The sequence below is a fragment of the Mustela nigripes genome, chromosome 17 (assembly GCF_022355385.1).
Source record: "Mustela nigripes isolate SB6536 chromosome 17, MUSNIG.SB6536, whole genome shotgun sequence".
In the NCBI taxonomy this organism is placed as follows: Eukaryota; Metazoa; Chordata; class Mammalia; order Carnivora; family Mustelidae; genus Mustela; species Mustela nigripes.
The window spans coordinates 37,269,592-37,285,205 of NC_081573.1; the positions used below are offsets into that span (position 1 = coordinate 37,269,592).

The following is a 15,614-nucleotide window of genomic DNA, read 5'->3' on the forward strand; positions in this document are numbered from 1 at the left end:
AACGAAGTTTCTTTCTTTTCTTTTTTTTTTTTAAATTTCATTTACATTTGAAATCCAGAAACCCTAAGGTCTTTCACGAAATCACACTGTCCCTTCTCCTCCTTCCTTTCCTTCTAAAAATAATCTCTTTCTTTTCTGGGTGGATGGTGGGGGGGGGGTAGTGATTAGTTCCTACAAAGACGAGTCACAAAGGAAATCCATCAGCTCAATGTTTTTCCACCAAAGAACAAGAAAGTAGGAAGAGCAATGTACCTTGATGTGTTGGCAGGGAGGAAAAGAACCAATTTGTGTTGGTTACCTGCTGTGCGTCTCGATTGATGCCGAAGAGTGGTGCAGAGCTCAGGTTCTGAGCTCGAGAAGTCAAGTTCCAATACTGGCTCCACCATTTACTCACACAGGGATTCTGAGAAAGCTACTTAATTTGTGTGTGCCTCAGTTTCCTCATCTGCAAAACAGGGTAGTATCTATGTCATAAAGGTGCGATAGGCTTGCGTAACAATTACTCCATGTCTGACTCATAACGTGGGTCAAAAAATATTAGGTATTCTACAAAGAGGGTGGTGGCTGACAGTTCAGGATTAATGTCTCGGGCAAACAAACAAAACCAAGTAAGTCCCTGTGCTCTGTCTCCAGATATTTTCACTTAATTGTAATTACTTTAAAACCTCCCCAAGTGATTTAAGAATACAACCATATTTGAGAAGCAAGGCACTAAGCTTAGTTCTTAAAATTTAGTGCACAGCAACATCACAAGGAGAGCTTATTTGAACAGATTTCCAAGCCTAGTTCCCCAGATTTCTGATTCAATGGGTCTTGACTGGAGCCTGAGAACTGGGCTTGAATGACTACACAGGTCATGCTGATGTTGTTGGTCTGGGAATAGCACTTTGAGACCATTGTTCTAGACTCCACTGTTTCCACTTCAATGAGCTTTCCCAGAAATTCTTCTTGGTCCACCATATAATCAAGTCACAGGTATGACTGCTCCAATGGCTTCCAGACACACCCAGCTGGACATACAACTTATAATGACAACTGCCATTTTCACAGGTTCAACTGCCAAACTTCCCTTCCACTGTCCTCATCTCACCATCCGCCAAACCAGTTGAGCTGTAGAAAATAGTCAATTAAGCAGATACATTTGGGGCACTGAAAAACCATTTTATCTTTGCTGATGATATGCCCTTGAGACATTAGTGGGGTCACATTAAGCATAAGAAGGCTTACATCCGGATAATACTCACGTGAGTCTAAAGATGCCCATTCTGGCACCAGGACTTCCAGTGGAAAAGGAGCTTGGGTAGATGACTTTCTTTACTAGGAAGCATGCCAGGGGTACCTGGGTGGCTCAGCCAGTTAAATGTCTGCTCAGCTCAGGTCATGGTCCCAGGGTCCTGGGATCAAGCGCCATATTGGGCTGTCTGCTCAATGGGGAGTCTGCTTCTCCTTCTGCTTGATGCCCTGCTTGTGCACACACACTCTCTCTCTCTCTCTCTGTCAAATAAATAAATAAATAAATAAAAAATAGGAGGCTTGCCCTACTGGAGGACTACAGTTTTACTACAGATATGAAGTTTACCACTGCATGTGAGCTCTGGAACAAAGAAGCAGGCCCATATAAGGGGCTCAGGAAGTAGTCAGGATTTTTGTGCTTGGCGGGAATGACTTAGAAATGGAGATCACTGAGTTATACTGAGAGATACATTTATCTTACTTAATTAAAAATTCAGAAATAACACCTCCAAGTTTTGGAAAAACCAATTGTGACTTTCTGCTAGTTGTAGTGAATAACATAATTTGTATGTGGATATTTTACATGCTAAATTCAGGGAGGTGATATATACTTAGTATTAAGTTCTAGGTATCTGTGCACAACGAAGTTTTAATTTTAATTCCACCTCTCTACAGCACCATAAGGCTGAACATGTCTTTACACCTTGCCAATCTCCTATTTCTGCTCTGTAAAATGCAATAATGATAATTAATAACTTGCCTATTGTAAGGACTCAGAGATATAACATAGAACACGCACTTATGTATTGTCTTGTATGTAATATCTGCTATTATTTAGTAAGAATTTATTGTTACATGTTATAAATACATATACATATTTAAGCAAGTACTGTTTTTTTCATATAAAAATTAAGCATAGTACACACAGTATTTGCTAATACATTAAGCTATGTAAGGGGGTGTATTGGAATGGCATGGTTTTGTCTCTAGTTGCTGAGTTTTTACGGGACAAAATAGCCTTCTTCTTAAGTACAGGGCTGGGGAGTATCATGCCTTGGTTTAGTCAATAAAAGTCCCAAAGTGAGCGAGGCAGAGGAGAGTCATACATAGATAGAGTTGTCAGAAATGGCTCCCCCTTCAAGAGACTCATTTTTCTAATGTGATAATTGTTATTTATTTTATAGGCTTACACATGACATATCACCACTGAAACTGCTTCTAATTCTGCTTTTATTATTAACCTCACTTTTCAATTCTTTATCGACCTTGGGCAAGACTATTTTCCTCTTCATAGCATCAATAGAAGAGCTAGTTCAAGTTTGCTTTAAAAGAAATTAATCTCAGAGCTATTCCCACATTTTAAAAGCACCTTGTATGAGAATGTTAATAGCTGCTATTAGGCTTGGAACCAGCCCTTCCCTAAGAGGGAAACAAAAGTGCAGGTTTAGTGTCATTCGATCAGAGAAACTAAGGGGATGGCCATGAAATGCTGTGATACCGATGCCCGGTGGTGACAGAGACCAGCCAGAAGTGGCCTATTGGCTATGCCCACATCCTGGTACCTTCTAGCTGAATGTCTCTGTATCTCAGTTTCTTCATCTGTAAAATGTAAATACCAATATATATGTTTATGGCTTTATATCAGTTCCCTGTACCTACTTTCTGAAGCACACCCATGAAAGCCAAGAGGAAGGAATGGAAGAAGGAAGGGGGTGGGAAGAGATAGGAAGACAGAGAGACCAAGAGGGAAGCATATATAGTTTGACAAGGATGCCTATTAGGTAAAGACCGCAAACAGAATCTTTTAAATCAAGACTCGGTAGCAATAGCCAGGGTTTGTCGTTGTTGTTGTTCTTGTTGCTCTTTTTCTATCTCTACACCTATGACTTGTACTCAGAACTTCGTGTTTTGGGCTCCCTGGGAGGTATCCCTTCAAGTTCTCCCAGAGACAGGCATCAAAGGGAGTCAAGCGGCCAGGGACCGCGTGCTCCAAGTATGAAATACAACTGCACTCAACACAGTCACCTTATCAGTCAGGCACTTCCACTCTTCAGTTCTGCAGAGTGGAACCCAGGTTAACAGGGCTGATGTGGGGTACCTGGGTGGCTTAGTGGGTTAAAGCCTCTGCCTTTGGCCCAGGCCATGATCTCAGGGTCCTGGGATCGAACCCCGCATTTGGGCTCTCTGCTCAGCAGGGAGCCTGCTTCTCCCTCTCTCTCTGCCTGCCTCTCTGCCTGCTTGTGATCTCTGTCTGTCAAATAAATAAATAAAATCTTAAAACAAAACAAAACAGGGCTAATGTGAGGCACCTGGGGTCACAAGACTGGTGAAGAGGGAATCTATGATTCTAAACCCATCTGCCTTCCAAGTCTGTGTAGTGGCTACCCTGGGGTTTTTTTTTTATTTTATTTTTTTAAGATTTTATTTTTTTATTTGACAGAGAGAGAGAGAGAGAGAGAGAGAGACAGAGTACAAGCAGGAGGAGCAGCAGAGGGAGAGGGAGAAACAGACTACCCCCCCGAGCAGGGAGCCCCAGGCTTCCTGGGGCATCCCAGGCATGACCCCAGGATCACAACCAAGGCAGATGCTTAACCAACTGAGCAACCCAGGGGTCCCTACCATGGGGTCCTGTGAGGCGTCTGCCAATTCTGGAATATCGGAAAATAATTCAACAGACCATGACAAGAGGTCGTTGTCAGTGTCTCATAACAGGGTGTACCAGGCAGGATTTTAGAACTTGTTTAAAAATATCTTTTGAAAGAAGAAGCTCCTCACGTTCACACAGACTTCCTTTCAGACGGAACCACTTGCCTAAAGTTTATAGATCAAGTGACATTCTAGGCAATTAAGGCCTCAAAGAGCCTAGGAAGGATGCATAAGTTTTCAAAAATAATTTCCACTGTGGCAGAAATGCAAATTGATTGAAGTTACAATGTCACTCAGAAAGTTTGCTAGTCTTTTTAAGAATGACACGAAGCAGTGACAGACAATTGACAGGGACAGCCACTTTAACGGAGGTTGACAGAAGGACTGGAGGAATGCCTTAAGAAGAGGGGGAAAAAAATCCAGTGGCAGATATGGGTAATGAGGGATTGTTTTCTTCCCATTCTTTTTCTTTCTATATTTTTAGATATACCTGTCAATATATCCCCTTCCCTAATTTTGAAAATACAAAGCCCCTATTAAAAAGGAGGCTTTATCTTTCAAGATCTCTGATAGCAATTACTACTTTGTATTTAAACAAAAACACCTTAACTAAATAAAACAGAGTTTATAAAATAGAACATATGGTGCCATCTGCAGAATAGTGCTGAGAATTCAGGGAAAATACGGAGGTGATTGCATTTTTTTTTTTTTTTTTTCATCTACAACATGCTCAAAATAAAGAGCTTAGAGAATTTTCTTGAAAGCTCCCAAGTCAGGAAAGTGACTGACTGGTTTCACATCATAAAACTAAATGAGCATAGGTTAGCTACTATAAGACCTTAGATGTGGAAAGAAACGTCTGCTGGTAAATTTTACAAGCGTGGAACCGGGAGTGCAGTTGGGCAAAAAGGGTTGCCATCTTCACTTAGCTAGTAAATGTCAGAACTTGGACACTGAAACTCAAGTCCCTGTCTGTTCCACTCTATATCACTGTCACTCATTAAAGGGAATATGCCTTCCAATAGAGATGCAAAGTTCTTCTTATCACTGTCTGAACTATGTTATGGTACTAGATATAGTAATACCATGGTAATGCGTAGATAGATAGTAATATATACAGTTACATATGGTTTAAAGCACGATAAGTATAGTAGTTACATAATAACTATAACTATGGTATTTTTAACTGTATATAATTCAATGGATTTGACTGTGATACATGAAACCCATTTCAATCTAACAGAGCTGAAGTTTGCTGAGCAGTCGCCATGGGGCAATTACTTTGCTAGATTTTTGGACACACAATAAGTCAAACCCCTGACCTCTCTAGAGTGCACTTTTGCAACAATACACTTGCTGGTCTCATAATTATGTCCTCTAAAACCTTGACGAGTCCCTTCGTTTAGCTTTAAAAATGTACTATAACCAAAATAAAATTAAAAAAAAAAAATCCCAGCAGATGTTTGACAAGAGGATTTCTGCTCTCTATATAATAGTGAACTGCTAGGTCAAGGGGTGGTCAAACAAGATAAACAGTGTCTTGTTCACCTCTGCATCTAGTAGTCTTTTCTGAAGACGTGTTCCATGAACCATGAACTCTTGGAATATGAAGGAGGATCTGTTTCCTTCCCTCCCTTATGAAGACCTGGCTGACGACTTGTGGAAAGCAAAATTGATTCCAGGTCATTTTAAAAGATACTTAACACAGTATCTCTATTTGAACATAAATTAAAACTTAAGCAACAAATACATTTTCTGACCATAGGGTCTTATAGAGAACTTTAATAGTGAGAGAACAGGGAAGGAAGGGAAGCCATCGGGAAGGTTGTCATGCTTCTATACCTTGGGCATGTCTTTCCCTGATTAGTAAGGAACAAAAGGGGAGAGGGATTTTCCTGCCCATAGAAGGTTTTCTTTGCTTGGTACCCAATGCCATTCCCATTGATAGCATAAAAAAGATCTAGAATCTTTAACACAATCATAAAAGAAAAATTTTAGGCAAATGTGAGCTCAAATCTCTCTTTTTAAAGCTATATTTACTCTTCCACCTCACAACTTGATGAGGCAGTGGCTTGATAAAGTACTCATTGGAGTCGGATGTCCTGCTTCTAATTCCACATTTTCCAGTCACAAGCTCTGAGACTTTGGGCAAGTGCATGCTCTGAACTTCTTTCATCAGCTTACAAATAGTAGTACTGATGCTTCTTAGACTACTCATATTTTTTTAAAGATTTTATTTATTTATTTATTTGACACAGAGAGAGAGAGAGAGATCACATGTAGGCAGAGAGGCAGGCAGAGAGAGAGGGGGAAGCAGGCTTCCTGTTGAGCAGAGAGCCCAACGCAGGGCTGGATCCCAGGACCCTGAGATCATGACCTGAGCTGAAGGCAGAGGCTTAACCTACTGAGCCACCCAGGCACCCCTTTTGAATAACAAATAAAGAAATAGATCTGAGAACAATATAGAATATTTGAAATTAAGGCTGATTTTGAAAATACAAGAAAGGTTATTGCGCATATACTTCATACTGCTATAATAGTTGTGAAATCAATGATACAGTTGCCCATTTAAAACATCAACAGATTATAACTAGTAAAGAAATAAAATCATAGAGGTATTTTGCCAAAAATCAGAAAGGAAGTTAAAAGCATAGTTTCTGGAGTTAGATTCTGGATCTATCATTTGCAAACCATGTGACCTTGGACATGTTACAAATAAAATCTTAGGGTATATATATATATATATATATACACACACACACATACATACACACATATAAAATTAATATTTTGGTGAGTGCTGTGAAGTGTGTAAACCTGGTGATTCACAGACCTGTACCCCTGGGGATAAAAATATATGTTTATAAAAAATAAAAAATTAAAAAATAAATAAATAAATAAATAAAATCTAAATAATAGTCATACCTACTTTATAAGACTATTTTGATTAATAAAAATGCAAATGTATTGAGCACAATGCTTGATACATAGTGATCAATAAAGGCTATTATTATTATTAATCTTTCTTCATAACCCAATGTGCAGCAATCAGCGATTTATTGGTGCTCATCAAATTTGCTATCGTCTGGGGCAAGTATTATTGGATTTTTCACTTTCAACAGCGAACAGTGTTCTTAGCAAACAATAGGATCCCAATAAGTGTTTGTTTAATGATTAAACAATTTTCAGCAGCAGAAGTGATATTTAACCTAGTTTTACTCTCACTAGTAAGTTTTCAGTTAGTTTCCATTACTATATTTAGAATGCCAACATATTGAGAGCATCATGGTAGTCATATGCCCAGGAGTAAATCATTTTCTCTTTAGTGTCCTCCATTTACTGAGGTAAATGAATGCAGTGGATAAATATGTGATTTATTTGGGAAATCCCTGCTGAAAAGTCAGTCACAAATCACTAGGCTTATCTCAATGTTTGAATTTTGAACATTAAAACCTATTTGTAGAAGCCATTTTCTCTTAAGAACTTTTAAATATAATGTCATTTCCAAATACCATAGGATTTCACCTAGATGTGGAATCTTAAAAAACAAAACAAAGCAAAACAAAACAAACAAATAAACAAAAAGCAGAATCAGACCTACAAATATAGAGAACCAACTGATGGTTGCCAAAGGGAAGGGGCTAGGGGCTGGGCACAATGGGTGAAGGGGAGTGAGAGATACAGGCTTCAAGTTATGGAGTGGAAAAGTTGCAGGAATGAAAGCCACAGCACAGGGGATAGTCAATGATACTGTACTAGCACCGTATGATCATAGATGGTGCCTACACCCCTGGTGAGCACAACCTAAAGTAGAGAGATGTTGAATCACACTACACTGTACACCTAAAAATAATGTAATGTTGTGTGTCAACTATACTAGAAAAATAAAAAATAAACAAAATATTTTATTTAGATGGATTACATTGTTTCTTTGCAAGTAAAAATCCATTTTTACATATGATCAAATTTTAGTGAACTATCTTATACCAGATTAGGTAAAATTACATTGACTTCACCTTTGTTAAATGCAGTCCTGTCCCCCTATAGTGGTCCTGGAGAAGTAAGAATCTCATTTGTGGTGCAGAAGACAATTCTTGGTGGGCAGTTCTGCTGCATGCACCTCTTGAATGATTTTGTCTGGAAGGGTCATTTACAATTCAAAGGATGGAGAAGAGGCATCAAGATATGGAATGTGTCTAAGCATTTAAATGAAGTTTTTCTAACTCCTACTTTGTGACAGGCTCTTCAGATACAAATCTTCGGTAAGTTGGACTATCATTCACAACAATGGAAGAATACTGACATAGTATGACCCAAGACTGGGCTTTTAAATATCTATATCTTGCTCCCAACTCCCAGGGAGTTAAAACCATTTTATGTAAGAGAGGGGGGAAAAAGGTGTTTCCAATATGTTAACCTTTTTTTTTTTTTTTTTAAGATTTTATTTATTTATTTGACAGACAGTGATCACAAGTAGGCAGAGAGGCAGGCAGAGAGAGGGCGGGGAAGCAGGCTCCCCACTGAGCAGAGAGCTCAATGCGGGGCTCGATCCCAGGACCCTGAGATCATGACCTGAGCCGAAGGTAGAGGCTTTAACCCACTGAGCCACCCAGGCACCCCTGCTGCATATTATTTTTACTTAAATGGGTATTGCAATGTATTTCTTCAGGTATGTACTGCTTCAGTGTCAGCGTATTCCTTCCAGCACCCTGCACTCCAGAACAGAGCCGACTTAGTGGGACCAACTCGAAGAGATTTCCTGGCATTTGCCTAGTTTTAGCCCTGAAATTCTCACATCAGGAGAAACCTCTCAGCTCTGTGCACACTGGGATCGTCGGCGACCCTCACCAAAAATTAAGAAGAGCAGTGCATTTAGATAGTGATTCTCAACTGGGGCAGTTTTGCTTCTCCCAAATCCCTCACACCCAACGGACGCTTGATAATGTCTAGAGACATTTCTGGTTACCAAGACTTTTGGGGAGGGGTGATTGCTCCTGGCATCTGTTAGGCAGGGGCTAAACATCCTCCAAGGCAGGGTATAGGCCCTCGTGCAAAGAATCATCTATCTGGTCTAAAACATCAGTAAGTGCCACTTTTAAGAACCCTTGGTCTGACTGCTTAAAATGCTTTGATGCCCTAGAAGGTTTTGTGCTTGCTTGATCAAAGTTTATCTCCATCTTGTTTGTCTCTTTTAAACACTTCAGTTTCAAGTCGGGAATACTTACTCAGGAAGGAAAAAAAAAAAATCTTTTGCTTTTTGGTATCACTACAAATGAAATCAGCCTTCATTGCTTTAGGAATGAAACATCTGTTTTGTTTACCCCAGCTTTGTTCCAGCATCCCCTATTAGCCCTATAAAATACCTTTAGGAAATTGATATTTTAAAGTCTTGCAGTGAGGCTATCACCCCTTATAAATCACCCCCCTTCATCCTGGTAAAGATTTCATGAGTACTATCTCTCTTCTTCCCAAACCTTGGCATTTCATCATCCCTGCGGGAGGACGATCTGGGATTCATCATTCATTCAGAAGTTTACATCCCCACATTTGAAATTCATTGTTCTGCATGCTTTCTGATTTCCCCTACCCCTTTGGCTTGAAACTTCCAGGCTGAGTGTTGTAGACACTATGGTGCTCTGCCCAGACCCCTCTTCTGGGTAGAAGCATTCAGTCCCTATGTCCCCGCAGTATGAGCTGCCAACAGCTCACAATTCATTCCCACTGGGCCCAGACACCATGAATCACTGTGGGACAGTTCCAAAGGGCCAGTCCAGCCTCAGAACCCCATGTGGGTTCTTCTGACACCTCCGTTGCAAGTTAATTATCAGTCAGCCTCTTTCTTTGCTCACTTCTGCCTCCAGTCACTTTCCTACAGATTTTCTCTTGAGGTGTTTCCCAGTAAACCTTCTGCATGCAACTCTCCATCATGGGTCTCTTCCCAGAGAACTGATTCTAAGTCGGTGTGGGGTCAAGCCTCAGGTCCCCCCCCTTTTCTTATGCCTGTCTGGCTGAATCCTAACTTTGCAGGTCTTGGCCCGTTGTCAAGACCACGCTCCAACTTGCATCTCTGTACTACGTATTCATGGTGAAAAAAGTAAGACAAACTGCCTGGAAATCTTAAATAAAATTGGGTCTATCTTACTATGAAATCTACTAAATCACGGAATACCAAAAGTTGAGGCTATCAGTCACAGAGAACTGCGTTTGTATTCATTCAAAATAGCGACTCCAACAAAACCCAGAATGTAATGTCACATCCATCTCTGTTAGCACATCTGTCAAGCTAGATTGCCATGCAGTTTTTTTTAAAACGAGGAGGAAGCATCAGCAATACAAGAAAAGGCTTAGTGCTATCCAAACATGGTTCTTCTTGTGTAATTAAATTCTATTTCTTTTACAAACGAACAATGAATAATATTCCAGTTGACAGAAGTCCCATGATATTAGCAGTGTGTTTTATTTGTAATGACTTTAAACAAATGCATTTAATATTCTTGTAAGTGGTTAATCTTTAACATTACCACAGTGCCAGTCCCTCCCCCTGCTTCCATGTTTTGCCACTTTTTTAAAGCACTCATCCAAACACCTACCACCCTCTGTCATGAATCACAAGGCCCTTCCTGACTTTCAATCTCCTGATTCTTGGAGCACAAACCTGATTCCTGCCAGGCACATATGAATAGTTCTGTCCTTCCATCAATCATGTGAAACACTTGATGACTAGGTAGGAGAACTAAATTCTTGCTTTTTCTCTTCTCTTATGTTAAGGTGTCAAAAGTGGAATTAATGGGCCAAGGAAAGGCGCTATTACAAGAAAAAAAAGGAGACACAGGAAATGAAGTTCAGGATCCCAAGACCAGGAATTGACTCTCGATGTACCTGGTAAAGGTATATTGCCTAAAGGGACCCAAATGCAGGTGAGAATAGAGACTTCTGAAAACCAATATTATGAATTACACATGAATATCACATGCCCATTTCCCCTCTGGAAAAGTAGTTTTCCTTGAGGGTCCCAGCAGAGGGAACATACATTCCACTCCAAACAGACTGGCCCTGTTTTAGTTTCCTGGTCAAGTCATGCACAGGTCTTAGATGTATATGACTTAATTCATTAAAGAACTCCTGAAAATGTGCTCTGAGCAGGGTACTATAGTCCAGATTGAACCCTGTATTAAAATTGCACCAGTGGGATTTTAACGGAGGTGATTCATTTTTATGGAGGTGACTGAATGCCAACACCGACAGATAAGTGTCCATGGAAAAGAGGGGGAAAAAGGAAAAGTATTTTTGACCATTCTGTCCAGGCAGGAGCAGGAGCAAAAGAGAAATGAGGCCAGGAGCTTTTCTGGAGTTTCTGCAGGAAAGGTTAGGCATAGCAGGGTACGCAGTTTAGGATTGGCTAGTTTGAATAATTCTGTGGGCTCTAGGGTACAGAGGCTGTCCCTAGTAGTCTGGTACCTGCCCCTGGAGTGTTCAGCGCAGGGGAAATACTGGCTTGGTGTGTGACAATTAGATGAGAAGGTAGATGAGGGGATGGCCTTGATTAGCCAGTCTGCTCATGAAAGGCATGTCCCAGGCAAGCTATCCACTTCTCCCATCAAATAGCCAGCCCTGGGAGGGGTGGTCTCTCCCCAGATCCATGTGGTTCAAGGCAAGATGGCAAAACATATAAGACATACAGAAAACTGAACAAAATATAATGAATATCCTTTAAAGAACCATTTCTTTTCCCTGATTTTAATCCAGAACCTCCCTTAAAATATGATAACATCAGACAATAGCACACTGACATTCTCGTTGGTATTGAAACAAACATCCTCTTTTTCTAACTCAATTTGGGAAGTAGATGGCCCCTGGTTAAAAATACAAGGTTCCTCCAAGCCCTAGTTTCAGAGTGTTAACCTGGCTCTTCTCTCTATGGGAAACACAATGAATGTTTCCATTTTATAGGTGTTTCTGATTCTTAGAAGAACGTAGGTAAGCTTCCCATCATTACTGGCATGGGAGTGTGTCTGTGTGTGATTCAGCTACCCATGGAAAGCAGGAGACCTAGAGCATTCACACTGATGGTACAGTTTTCTGAAGGAGCAGGCATTGCTAAAACCCAGAATGAACTGTCCAGAAGAGGGATCTCTCTGAGTTTTTGGCTTTGTTTTCTTTTGTTTTGGGGACTAGCTGAAATTCACAATGGGGAGAAACAGGGCAGGAACCAAATATTGAGGATAATACATAGAACTTCCTATGAAATCAGAGAACACAGATAGGAATACTGAATATTTTATAATGAATTCATTCAGCAAGTGTATATTCAGTTCGACAATATGCTAGGACTGATCCAGTTACTGGGGATTATAAAAAATGAGTAAGTTAGACCAAGACCCTGGTCTCTGTTTTTTCATGTGTACATTGTATCGGGAGAGATAGATATGTTCTGTATCTATCCGTACATTATGTATCATTGGTTTTTTTTATTTTAAATGTGCACTTATTTTATTCTACACATAATTTTTAAAACATATTTGGGTGGCTTATTTGTTACAGATCACGTCGGCCGTGGGATGGAGAACGGACAGTAAGAATAAGGAGAAGTAGAAGACCAAGAGAAGTTCTATCACAAAAATCCATCTGAGAGATGAGGATGGCCCGAGTTAGGTTGTTGTGAGTGAGTGTGGTGAGCAGTGGGTATATAGAGAATATTATTGGGAGTTGGAACTTGCAGCCTTGATGCTCTAAGGATTCACTGAATTTTGAAATCCTAGGCAGGTCTTTGAAGAAAAAAACAAAACAAAAAAAAGATAGCAATAAAGGGAAGTGTAGCTTTTCTTCACTTGCAATCCTCTACTCTGGGCAGAAAATACAGGATTCTATCAATGTCACTGTTCCATCCATGCTGAAAAGTCCCTGGCAGGGACAAGCATCCCAGCTGGTAGAGAGACAGCATGGTGCTGAAGAGTGGGCAAATCTGGGCGGGCTCAGGATGAACCCTCGCCTCCCCCAACAGACACTGAAATGAGGTGACTTTGGAAATATGAGGATGATAAGGAGATTGGCTTCCCAGACCATACCTGTATAAATGGTCCGGGAAAAGAAAGTAGACTCCCGTCCTCAGAAGTGGCCCATACTCTGCCTGTTCACTTGTGTTCTCCTCTGTCTTTGTTCAGTGTCTCATACATTGAGGAGAATATTTTCAGTAACTTTTATAGGAGGCCAAGTGAAGTAAAGAGCTGTCCTGGGACACCTGCGTGGCTCAGTGGGTTAAAGCCTCTGCCTTCAGCTCAGGTCATAATCCCAGGGTTCTGGGATCGAGCACCGCATAGGGCTCCCTGCTCAGCAGGGAGCCTGCCTCCCCCCACCCCACCCCCTGCCTGCCTCTCTGGCTACCTGTGATCTCTGTCTGCCAAATAAATAAATTAATTTTAAAAAAAGCTGTCTTATACGAGAGCGTAGAGCAGAGCTCATTAAAACACAAACTTACTTAGTTGCCCATTTCTTGGAAACCGAACAGAGATATTGCAAGAAAGACCAAAGTGTATCTTGGTACTTAGAGCGAAGATAACATAGTGAAAAACAGAGTTCCTGTCACAAGAATTAAGGGACATTTTCTCACAACTGGCTTCCCCCCCCCCCCCATAGCTTGATCTCCAACTCTGTATTATATGACAAGGTAACATTTTTATGAACAAGTTAAGTGTCTGTGATCAGCCTTTCTATGAAATTAGTTTTGTCCCAAATGCCTGTTATTCCAGTTGTTAAATTACTTCATGTCATGCTCCAAGGCTTATATAGTATACAACAATCAAACGGGAACAACACTTTGCATAGCATTAAATGCCAAATATTCTCTGACACTCCAGTAACTGAATGACAGCCAAAAAAATATGTGTTTGCTAAGGTTCCTTGCTGTCCTGATTGCCAAGTGAGCCCAGCTTGGGAGATATTGGCTTGCCAAGTGTCAGGACTGTGTTAATATTGTTATTATTCTCTGTGAGTGAAGTATATAATGCCATTCCCTCCAAAGGTATTATTGATAGCGAGGATTACCATTACAATCTGTATAATTATTGCAGCACCGCTAACTGAGTCCCCTTCATCAAATATTTATGCAACTAGGCTGATTCTTCTAGCAATGCTGATTTTAAAGGTGTTTGGTGGACTGTTTCCTAGGATGTCTGCTACCCAGCTGAATACTTAATTCATATGTGGGTTTCCTAGGCACTCAAGAGTGAAGAACACTACAGCAGTCAGTAAGATTTTACTCACAGGTCGATGAGGAGAACCCAGGGGGTGTTCACCTGGATGAGAAAGTCTCCTTGCTACTTTCATCAGCGACTTTTCCTGCTTTTTATAATCAGGTGGGAGAGAGCTTCCCCTGATCTGTATCCAGATGCATATCAGAATAAAAAGGTATGAGTTTCCAGTACAAGGAAAGGGAAAACGTGCAAAACCACATAGTTGTATGGATAGGCTCATGGAAATACCTCTCTATATCACAGACAACGCATGAAATCCACTTGGAACTTTGGAACTCAATCTCTTAGCCAACTAGGACCTTGGAAATTATATCCTGACTCTAATATCCTAAATCGCTTCTTGGTCTATCCTAGATATGTTGCTGTGTGGATTCTGCATAGATTAAAAAAGAAGGTAAAGACATGTCAGATGGGGTGAGGAGGAGTATGATGCCATGGGTGTTTGAGTGGATGTATAACGGAAAGGAGAGAAGAGGAATCAAACTAGAAAGAACTGCCGGTTTCTGCAGGTTCTGTATGAGAACCATATTATCCCCCAAAAGCATAAAGTGAGGATCTGATGCAAATCTCTCTTTAGGAGAGTAACGCTCAAAGACCTACAAGTATTTACTTAAGAAAGGGCAATAGGGTTATGTGCATTCTTAGCGTTAAATTAAAACAGTGTCTGGTGTGGTATTGAAAAGCCCCCACCACAGTTGTACCATTGAAGGCGCCCGGCCATTAGCCTTCATTAGCAAATCAGGGCCTGGGCTAACCCTGCTTTCTGTCTGATTATAAAGACTGTGATACAGTCCATGCCACTTAATCTGGACCCAGGTAATAAGCACATCTTAATTAAGATGCCCCGCTGGGAACCAATTTAATGCAATATATATAATAGGATTTCAATTCTGCTTTAGCATCTTTGTGCTAGATAATAGGGGTGGCTGGAGAAGCTTTATGTCCCTAATTTCACAAACTGAATACAATCTCAGTATCTCAGCATGAGTATTTTGAAAGCTCAGGGAGAAAAAAAATGAAATAACATCAACTATTTCAGAATAGTGTAAAGAGAACAGCTTTTAAACTCCTTTTCATCAGTGTCTCATTTTTAAAAGCTATGTTTAAATGCACTGATGATAGCATCGATTGATTTTTTCTTTCTTAGTATAGGGGCTTTGTAGGATGTTCAATATTTCTTGAATTAGAAAAAAATTCTTTCTTTGATAATTTTAAGGAGAAAGAAGTTTTATCCTAGTATCCTGAATTTGAAGAACAACAAAGTAGATGATGAAGAAGACTTTAATAAAATTAGAGTATTGGATATTTACTTTTTAATGCTTTATGTTTGGATTTTTTATGACAACCAGATTGTTCTGTTTGACCAAAACTCAAACAACCGTCTGCTTATGTATCTATCCATCCATCCATCCATCCATTTATTCCATTTATCGACCTATTCATTTATCTCTTACCCATTAATTTGTTTATTCAGTCATTCATTCT

At 40.2% G+C, this 15,614-nt stretch overlaps 1 long non-coding RNA gene across 1 annotated transcript in view; it reads right to left on the reverse strand.

Annotated features, from left to right (window-relative positions):
- Positions 1–309: 309 nt before the first annotated feature.
- Positions 310–15,614, reverse strand: part of LOC132005900 (uncharacterized) — a 306,601-nt gene continuing 291,296 nt past the window's right edge. Inside the window, exon 5 of the long non-coding RNA XR_009400933.1 lies at positions 310–445. This is a non-coding gene — a long non-coding RNA (uncharacterized LOC132005900). The remainder of the gene's footprint in view (positions 446–15,614) is intronic.